The sequence below is a fragment of the Dipodomys merriami genome, unplaced genomic scaffold (assembly GCF_024711535.1).
Source record: "Dipodomys merriami isolate MVZ:Mamm:240054 unplaced genomic scaffold, mDipMer1.0.p SCAF_43, whole genome shotgun sequence".
Lineage (NCBI taxonomy): Eukaryota > Metazoa > Chordata > Mammalia > Rodentia > Heteromyidae > Dipodomys > Dipodomys merriami.
Genome location: NW_027205937.1, coordinates 8,912,990 through 8,923,445, shown reverse-complemented (window position 1 = coordinate 8,923,445; position 10,456 = coordinate 8,912,990). Strand labels below are relative to the sequence as shown.

At 37.8% G+C, this 10,456-nt stretch overlaps 1 non-coding gene across 1 annotated transcript; it reads right to left on the bottom strand.

Moving 5' to 3' along the window:
- Positions 1-5,393: 5,393 nt before the first annotated feature.
- On the bottom strand, positions 5,394-5,498 carry LOC138807742 (U6 spliceosomal RNA). The gene has a single exon (XR_011366259.1). It is a non-coding gene; the product is annotated as a U6 spliceosomal RNA (small nuclear RNA).
- Positions 5,499-10,456: the final 4,958 nt, after the last annotated feature.

Below are 10,456 nucleotides of genomic sequence, written 5' to 3'. Positions count from 1 at the left end.
TTTTGATAAAATTCAACATTCATTCATGCTAAAAGTTCCAGAGAAAATAGGAATAGAAGGAACATTTCTTTAAATAATAAAATCCATTTACGACAGACCAATAGCCAATATTATATTTAATGGGGAAAAGCTACAACCAATTCTCTTAAAATCCAGAAAAAGTCAAGGATTCCCATTGTCTCCACTCCTCTTCAAAATAGTTCTGGAATCTTTAGCCAGGGCAACAAGGCAAGAAAAAGACATTAACGGGATCCACATAGGGAAAGAAGAAGTTAAACTATCCCTTTTTGCAGATGACATGATACTATACCTTCAATATTCCAAAACTCCATCCCCAAACTCTTAGAAATCATATATCACTTCGGCAAAGAAGCAGGATACAAAATCAACCCACAAAATCAGTTGCCTTCCTGTCCACTTACAATGTACAAGCAGAAAAGGAAATAAAGGAAGCAACCCCATTCACAATAACCTCCCGAAAAATTAAATATTTAGGAATTAACCTAACCAAAGATGTAAAAGAACTATTTAATGAAAAGTATGAAAAGTTAAAGAAAAAAATTACAGAAGACACTAGGAAATGGAAAAACTTCCTATGCTCTTGGATAGACAGACTTAATATAGTGAAAATGGCAATACTGCAAAAATTTATATACAAATTCAATGCAATTCCTATTAAAATACCAAAGATGTACATCTGTGAAATACAGAAAACAGTCTCAAATTTCATATGGAATAACAAAAGAACTAGAATAGCCAAAACAGTTCTAGGAAATAAAGACAACATGGGATAGATATCCATGCCGAACTTCAAACACTACTATAGAATTATAATAACAAAGACTGCATGTTACTGGCACAAAAACCCGAAGACAAGTAGAATAGAATAGAAGATCCAGAAATAAATACACATGCCTACAGTCAGCTGATATTTGACAAAGGAACAAAAGACATACAATGGAAGAAACACAGCCTCTTCAACCACTTGTGCTGGGAAAAATGGGCGGCCACATGCAGAAGACTAAAATTGGGCCCCAGCCTATCACCATGCACCAACATCAACTCAAAATGTATTAAAGACCTTAACATCAAACCTGAATCTGTGAAACTACTGCAGGACAGAGTAAAAGGGACACTTGAACTTATAGGCACAGGAAGGAACTTCCTGCACAGAGTCCCAGGGTCACAACAAATTGGAGAGAGACTCTTCAAATGGGACTACCTTAAAATAAAAAGCTTCTGAACAGCTAAAGCTATCACAACCGTGCTAGAAAGACAACCAACTAATTGAGATAAAATATTTACCAGCAATATAACAGACAATGGGTTAATATCCAGTATATACAGGGAATTCAAGAAACTGATCTCTCCCAAGACTAACAAAAAAATTACTAAATGGGCAAGGGAACTAAAGAGACTTCTCAGATGAGGAGATAAAAATGACAAAGAAACACATGAGGAAATGTTCAGCATCCCTGGTTGTGAAGGAAATGCAAATAAAGACAACCCTGAGATACTACCTTACCCCAGTCAGAATGGCCCACAAGTCAGCCAACGACAAATGCTGGAGGAGATACAGAGAAAGAGGAACCCTATTACACTGCTGGTGGGAATGTACACATATACAACCTCTTTGGAAAGCAGTCTGGAGGTTCCTCAAAAAGCTAATTATTGACCTCCTATAGGACCCAGTCATACCACTTCTAGGCATCTATCCTGAACAACAGGAACCAGTATACAAGGACACATGCACCTCCATGTTTATTGCAGCATTGTTCACAATAGCCAGTATATGGAAAAAACCCAGATGTCCCATCATAGATGAATGGATCCAAAAATTGTGGTATCTATACACAATGGAATATTATGCAGACATTAGAAAGGACAAAATAATAATGGCATTTGCATGGAAATGGATGGAGTTAGAAGAAATCATGTTGAGCGAGGTAAGCCAAGATCAAAGAGACAAATGGTACATGGTCTCCCTGATAAGTGGATGTTAAATCCAAAATGTTAAGTGATACGACAAAATTAACAGGACTTAAGAAACAGAGAGCTTCCACTCATCTGGTTGAATCACAAGTAAATAACTCCATGCTGCTGATCACATGTATGGTATATATATGTACACTGGAGGGGATCCAGGAAGACAACACAGAACTAGAGGGAATCAGGGAAAAACATACAACAACGGGACCAATTAGCTGCACAGGACATTGACCAAAATGAACTAAGCAACTTAATGGCAGCAATGGGAGGGAGGGAACAAATGAGAAAGAGGGAACAGCTGATGCTATGCAAAACAAAAGAAATGTACATACCACCCAATGTGGAAGAAATAACTGTATTGCAAAGCTCATAGAACTCATAAATGTTATATACCATGATAGACAATTTGCTCCAGGAAAGATAGAATGTGTTTGTGAGTTTAACTGAGCATCACGATCCCACAATAGTTTGAAATTTGGGAAATTATGTAATCACTTAATCACAATAAAAAAAACAAAAACAAAGGCTGAGCATCAATTGTTCATGCCTATAATCTTAGCTACTCAGAAGCCTGAGATCTGAGGCTCATAGTTTGAAGCCAGCTGGGGCAGGAAAGTTCAGGAAACTTATTTCTGGTTAACCACCAGAAAGCATAAGTGGAGGTGTAACTCCAGTGTTAGAATTATAGTCTTGAGTGAAGAAGCGAAGGGAGAATGCCCTGGTCCTTGGTTCAAGTCCCATTTTAAAAAGTAAGAAAATAAAAGCATGCTAAACTTCTCAGGCATTTGGAAATATCATTCATTCTCTAATGATGAGGTGGGGGCTGGATGACTTATGTCGAACTTGCCTAGGCCAAGGACAAAAATAGTCTTGGTAATTATAAAAGGCTATTCATAACCTAGTTGTTATGATTCTTAAAAAGAATTGAATCTGAAAACTCTTGTAACTAAATAAAAAAGAATATTTCTAGTTTAAAAAGCAGTGACATTAATCAAGATGTGTTGTATTCATAAACTGCTTTGAACAACTACTTAAAGATAATAATAATAATAATTAGTAGTAATAATAATAGTAAAAGGCCTAGGGGGAGACAGGCTTCCTGCAGCCTAAGAGGGTAAATTTTCTGGAACTACTGCCAGACACTTTTCCTTCTGTTTGTTCAAAATTGCAATGTGTGTTTTCTGAACATAATATACATATGATCATGAAGCCTGAAAAAAAAATTAACATGGCAAAAACTGCAATACTGACCCCCAAAAATTGAAAATGCAATACTCATCAAAATCCCAACAATATTCTTCAATTCAGTAGAGAAAACAATTCAACTTTAGTATGGAACTACTAAATTACAGATGAAACAGAAGACTTAGAAATGAACTCATGGGCCTATATTCATCTTACACACACACACACACACACACACACACACACACACACACACACACACACACACACATAATGGAATTCTATTCACTCATCTGAAAAGATGACTTTTCACTAGTCTTAAGGAAAATGAAAGGTTGGGGAAAATGATACTAAGAGAAAAGAGAAAGGAATGCAGACTCCGAGCAATATAGGTTTCATGGATTCATTCATAGTAGCTAGAAGGTGCCCACAAATCTACAAGTAAACAAGACAGATTATTCCTCGTCCCAGTAAGAATGGCGTTTATCAAGAAACTAACAATAGTAAATACTGGCATGGATGTAGCCAATTGGGAACTCTATTACACTGTTGGTGGGAAATTAAACTTGTTCAACCACTGTGGAATGCCCAGGCTGGCTTTGAATAGCAGTCCTCAGATCTCAGCTTCCTGAGTAGCTAGGATTACAGATGTAAGCCACTGGCACCATGCTAAAAATGGGGATTTTTTAGAAAAGAAAATCCACTTCTTCACCTGTGTCAAAACCTCAGATATCACTATTAGAACATTTCATCCTCAAGTCATTTCTTCAGATATCTGTTAATTTTCTCTTTTCCTTCATGTGGGAATACTGCGGTCAATATCATTTCAGCTGTGGTACTGGATCAATTGTATGGTAATTGCTAGCATCTAAATCAAGAACTGTTACAGGAAAAGAAATGAAACCCTCATTTGGAATAATTGTTTTCTCTTTTTATTACAAATCAGTGATTGATTACTTCCTAGTGTGATATTGGACGTCCAAACAGAGTGATGGCATTTTATTTCTCTTCAGCCTTCTCTCACATGTGGTCAAATATTTAAGAATACAAATATTTCCATTGATAATTCAATAGCTGACCTCTAAGAAAATGTGCATTTCTGGACTTTGCTCTCTAGTCCTTACATGTGCAGGGTTTCAATGATTTGTATGTTCTACAAGGAATTCTATTTTCCAATCTTTGTGTGACCAATTTTAGTCTCTCTGATCAGTCTTTCTGACTCTTTCTCTGGAGTCTCATTTCAGTCTGCCTCATAATATTACTTATTAGCTAAATAATGTACAGAGGAGTCACATTTGCGTGAGCAAGGTAATGAGCAAGGTAAAAAAATTGTTACCTCCTCCTTTATTTTTCCCCTACCATCCTTTCCCTCCCAGCTCCATAAGTACACAACCCTCCTCCCTTACCCCACCTAAATTGTAAAGTTCATTTTTCAACATAGTGTCTTGTGTATCTCATGGATACAATGTGTCAACCTGTACCCCTATTTAAACATTTTGTTTTCTTTCTTTCCCCTCCACAAATTAGAGGAGCGTATATAGAAGATGTAGGCGCACCAACTTCAAATACAGTGAAAACAGGAGTTATAGCAGGAGAGAGGAACATATAAAGAAACAAAAAAATCACATCGCACATTATACGTATGTTAGAAACAATAGCAAGAAAGAAAAAACCACTTGTGTCCCTATCTTGGGGTTCATGTCCCTTAACATCATCCTATCTGGTCATATGCAGATAGCTTTTGAGCTTTTCTTCTTAACCCAGACAAATATTAGTTATTGAAAATTAGGGAAACCATGGGACCAATGTTAATTTGGACGTGGCTTACTTCACTTAATATAAGTTTTTCCAAGACTTTCCAGTTACTAACAAATGGGGAAACGTTATTCTTTCTGATGGAGGCATAGAATTCCATTGTGTATATATACCACATTTTCTTGATCCATTCATCTGCTAAGGTATTGGGGTTGGTTCCATATATTAGCTATCTTAAAGAATGCAGCAATAAACATAGTTGTGCTGGTAGCTTTAGTATGGTCTTGTTTGTGATCATTTGGGTAAATGTCCCAAAGTGGGATTGCTGGGTCATAGGGGAGCTCTATGTGGAGTTTTTTGAGGAACCTCCATACTACTTTCCAAAGTGGTTGAACAAGTTTTGTACTCCCACCAAGAATGCAGTATGGTTCCCTGGTGGCCACATCCCCTCCAGCATCTGTTGTAAAAGTATGGAATGCTTCAGAAATTTGTCTGTCATCCTTGTACATGAGCCATGCTAATCTTCTCTGAAATGTTCCAATGTTTCTGATATGCATTTCATTTTGTACTCCTGAACTTGGCGAGTGATTTTAGGTGTGTCTACAACAGTAGAATCAGCATAAATCAAGCCAGCATTTCTTCATTGAAGATACAAGGAAAGGACACAGGTTGCCACATTGTAACAATGAAATATACAAGACACTCTATGGGGGGGATGGAGCGACATGTTGGGGAGGTATGAAGGGGCGGAATGGTAGGGGAAAGACAAAGGAGAGGGTAACAATGCTCAATAAGAAATGGACTAATTACCTTACTTACGTAACTGTAACCCCTCTGCACAGGAACTTTACAATAAAAATATAAATTGAAAAGATACAAGGAAAATTTCTGTACTTATAGGAAGTTGTATTTGTCACACAATATCAGCAAGGTATTGGTTTTAGGACCACAAGCATATTAAAATTTTGGATGCTCAAATTCTCTACATAAACACAGTATATTATTTCCATTAGAATCTGCCCACAACCTAGTGCAGGGTAATTGCTAAGAAAATTTTTACTACATTCTATGTTTGTAATGAAAAATAAAATTATATGCACTATTGACTGATACCATTTTTTTCAGATAATTTATTTATTGTGAAAATATCGTACTGAGGGGATTTTATTACATGGGCAAGGTAATGAATATATATACATATATGTATATTCATATATATACATATATACATACATATATACATATACATATATATATAATGTTTTATAATCAAAATATTTTACATCCTTTTAAAAAATTTTTTATCATGAAAATACCATACAGAGTTGTTACAATTACAGAGGAAATGTAATGAGTACATTTTTATCAAGCATTATTGCTTCATCCTTGGTTTCCCCTTCCCTTCATATCTTCCACCACCCCCCACCCCCTCCCCGACCTGCCCGAAGTTGTAAAGTTCGAATTTCAGCATAACGACTTGTACATCTCATTGCTGCAATGGGTCCACCGGTATCCCTATTTGCTTTTGCCCTTCCCATCCACAAACTATATCAATATCAAATACAATGAAAGCTGGGGTTATACAGTGGGGGAGGGACATAGAACACAAAAAAGCAATCATCTTATGAATATGTTTGAAACAAGTGCAAGAAGGAAAAAAATAGGAATATCTATATTGGGGTTCATTTCACGTAAAATCAACTTATCTGACCTTTTCTGCTTGTTTCAGACATACACTAGTTATTGCAAATAAGGGAAACCATGGGACCTATGTTTCTTTGGGCCTGGCTTTCTTCACTTAATATACTTTTTTCCAAGTATTTCCAGTTCTTAACAAATGGGTCAATGTCATCCTTTCTGATGGAGGCATAGAATTAATTCCATTGTGTATATATACCACATTTTCTTAATCCAGTCATCTGCGGAGGGGCATCTGGATTGGTTCCACATCATAGCTCTCTTAAAGAATGCTGCAATAAACAGTTATGTTGGTAGCTTTAGTATGGTCTTGTTTGTTACCATTTGGGTAAATGCCAAAAATTGGGATTGCTGGGTCATGGGGGAGCTCAATGTGAAGTCATTAGAGGAACCTCCATACTTCAATAGATACAATCTATTCAACATCAAACAACTATGTACTAATGGGTTAAGAACAGAAAAGAAGAATTTTGCACACGAGAAGTTATTAGATTTAGAGAGAAATTTGGGGAAAAGTAGGATTAGAGGGATGTGGTAGGTAAAAAGAGAGTGTATTTGACCAAGTCCTAATTTCAGAGAGAGAAATAGCTTGGGAAGAATTATTTGAGAGACTTAAAAAAACAAGAGAAAATGGAAAAACAAAAATTTAAATATAAAAAGTGAAACACAAAAATTATGAAAGGGTAAAGAAGTGATATTGAGAGAAGAAAAGCTAAAAAATAAAAGTTCTTAAAATTATATAGGTAGAAGGAGATAATACTACTTTTAAAGAATTTAAGCCTAAGAGGTTTTGAATTGAGTAATAAATTTCTGCGTTAAATATGTACACAGGGGAGATAAAGTCTAATAATCGATGACAGGTATGTATCTGAGGATGAGCAAAACAGCAATTCAGTCACCCAAAAAGAAGAAAGGGAAGAAAAAAATGAAAAAGAAAAAAAGAAGAGAAAAAGAAAAAAGAAAAAAATGACCAAAAACTCAGTAGAGATTAAAACACACACAGACACACACAGACACACACACACACACACACACACACACACACACACACACACACACACACACACACACACACACACACACACACACCTAAAATAAAAATTATGCGAGGACAAAAAAGATTAATAGAAAACAATTTTTAAAATATAATTTTAAAATTTTTTAAAATTAAAAATTAAAAAAGGTATAAAAAAGAGTTCTTTGATTGGGGAGGGGGGGGGCTGCGTGCATGGGAAGATCTTTTATCTCCCTTGTGTCCTAAGGAATCTCTTTGTGGAGTCTCAGGTCTGCTTGTGGTTACTGTCTGGTCTGTCTTGATTGGTTACTTAAGTCAGTTTGTTTGAGCAGGCAGAAAAATGCTCTGCTTTACCCAGGATTTTGTGATCCTCCTCCTTGCTAGTTCAGTGGGAGAGAGATCTGCTTTGATTATCACAAAAGAAGGAGATGGCAAAGAAGGAGATGGCTGTTTCTTCTAGTTTGGAGATGGTGTGATGAGGCTAGGTTCTGGGTAGAGTTGAGGCCTTTCACCAAACAGTAGCTTTTCCCTGAGGGGATAGCTTCTGATATACTCACAAAGCCCAGCCTACAGCCATTCTCAGGGTTTATGTATACTGAATTTCAATTATTTTTCTAGGCTGCTGTAGGGAGGGGCAGCCTCTGGCTCTGTTTACCCAGAAGAAAGCCACACCTGTAGGGACCGAGGATCCTCTGCTTGGGCTTGGTGACTTTCCCTTGGGTGGAGCTACGCCTGGAATGTCAGGTCAGGTTCCTGTGACCTGCTAAATGACTCCAGCTTTCTTCCAAGGCCTGAGTTGTTGCTAGCTCCTCAGCCAGGCCTCTGTCAGTATCAAAAATGGAGATCTCTGCTGCTGGGGGTGGGGAGAGGTGGACTTCCCTCCTCTGCTTCCTGAGAAGGAGTGAGGATGTCAGGGTTCTACTCACGCTGGAGTGTTGGTTCCGTGGTCATCTTTAGTCTGTGATCTGCAGGATGAAGATATTTGCTCCTTGTCACTTCTTGCTGGTGTTGAGTAGAATCCACTAGCTCTCTGGGTCTGGTGCCTTTGTCCCGGACTCTCTGTGTTTAGGTAGTGTGGCTATGGCTGCCACCACCACCGCCTTGGCACAGCTGCAAGCAAGTGCTCAGGTCTGTCTCATTGACTCAATTTTTACTCTCTGGCCAAACTCTCTGTACAGTGATAGCACACTTGGTGTGATTCTCTAGGCTAAGACTGTTCACTGGAACACTAAACTGCTATCTATACGAAAAATTGACAACCTCCAGCTTCATTTCCACAGTCTTCATTCAACATTCATGAGTATATTTCTTATCAAGCATTGTTGCCTGCTCCTTTGTTTCCCCTTCGAATCCCTTCAAATCACCCTCCTTCCTAATCCACCTCCCAGCCAAAGTTGTAAAGTTGTTTTTTTGATGTAACATCTTGTACATCTTATTGTTGCAATGGGTCCAGCTGTATCCCTATTTAAACAGTTTGTTTTTGCCTTAGCCCTCCACAAATTATATCAACCTCAAATACAATGAAAGCAGGGGTTTTACCGTGGGGGAAGGACATACAAAGCAACAAAGAAATCATCTCATAAGTATGTTAGAAACAATTGCAAGAAAGAAAAACCATTTGATTCCTTATCTTGGAGTTTATTTCGCCTACCATCAACTTATCTGACCTTTTCTGCTTGTGTCAGGCATACTAGTTTATGCAAATAAAGGAAACCATGGTACCTATGTTTGTTTGGGCACAGCTTACTTCACTTAATATAATTTTTCCAAGTCTTTCCATTTCTTAATAAATGGGCAATGCCATTCTTTCTGATGAAGGCATAGAATTCCATTGTGTATATATACCACATTTTCTTGGTCCATTCATCTATGGTGGGACATCTGGGTTGGTTCCAAATCTTAGAGCTGTGGTAAACGGTACCATTAGTGTGCTCTTGTTTGTGATCATTTGGGTAAATGCCCAAAAGTGGGATTGGTGGGTCATAGGGGAGCACTATGTGGAGTCTTTTGAGGACCCTCCATACTACTATCCAAAGTGGCTGAACAAGTTTACACTCCCACCAACAATGCAGTAGGGTTCCCTTCTGTCCACATCCCCTCTAGCATCTGTTGTTATTAGAGTTCTTCATTATAGCCATTCTAATTGGAGTGAGGTGGTATCACAATGTTGTTTGGCATTTCTCTTATGGTTAGGGAAGTTGAGCATTTCTTAATGTGTCTATTGGCCATCCTTCTTTCTTCTTCAGCAAAGTTCCTCTGTTAGTCTATAGCCCACTTATTTATTGGGCAGTTGTTTCTTTGACGATTAATTGTTAGGGCATTTAATTTTCTTAGTTCCAGGTATATTGTAGATATGAGACCCTTGTCCGTTGTATGTTTAGTGAAGATCTTCTCCCAATCTGTGGGCTTTCTGGTGATCTTGCTAGCTATGTCCTTTGCCATGCAGAAGCTCTGCAATTCTATGCAATCCCATTTGTCCAACCTTTCTTTAATTTGTTGTGTTTCTGTGTCTCTTTTAAGAAAATTTTGGCCTGTGCCAAGGAGACCTAGGGTTTCACTTATTTCATCCTTTGAATTTTTTAGAGTGTCAGCTTTGACTCCGAGGTCTTTGATTGTGGAGCACATGGGCAGTAAAGATGGCGCTGAGGGGGAGTTGTGTGGGAAGAGCCCAATTTGCTTTGCATTCCATGACTAACCATCCCGTGGAAGCTTAGGTGCATGATAAGGTTCCTCTTCCTCCCCTCCCATGCACACCTGGTCTTTTTTGCTTTAAAAAAGAGCTTGCTCTGAGTTAATAAATGAATTTCCTGCTTC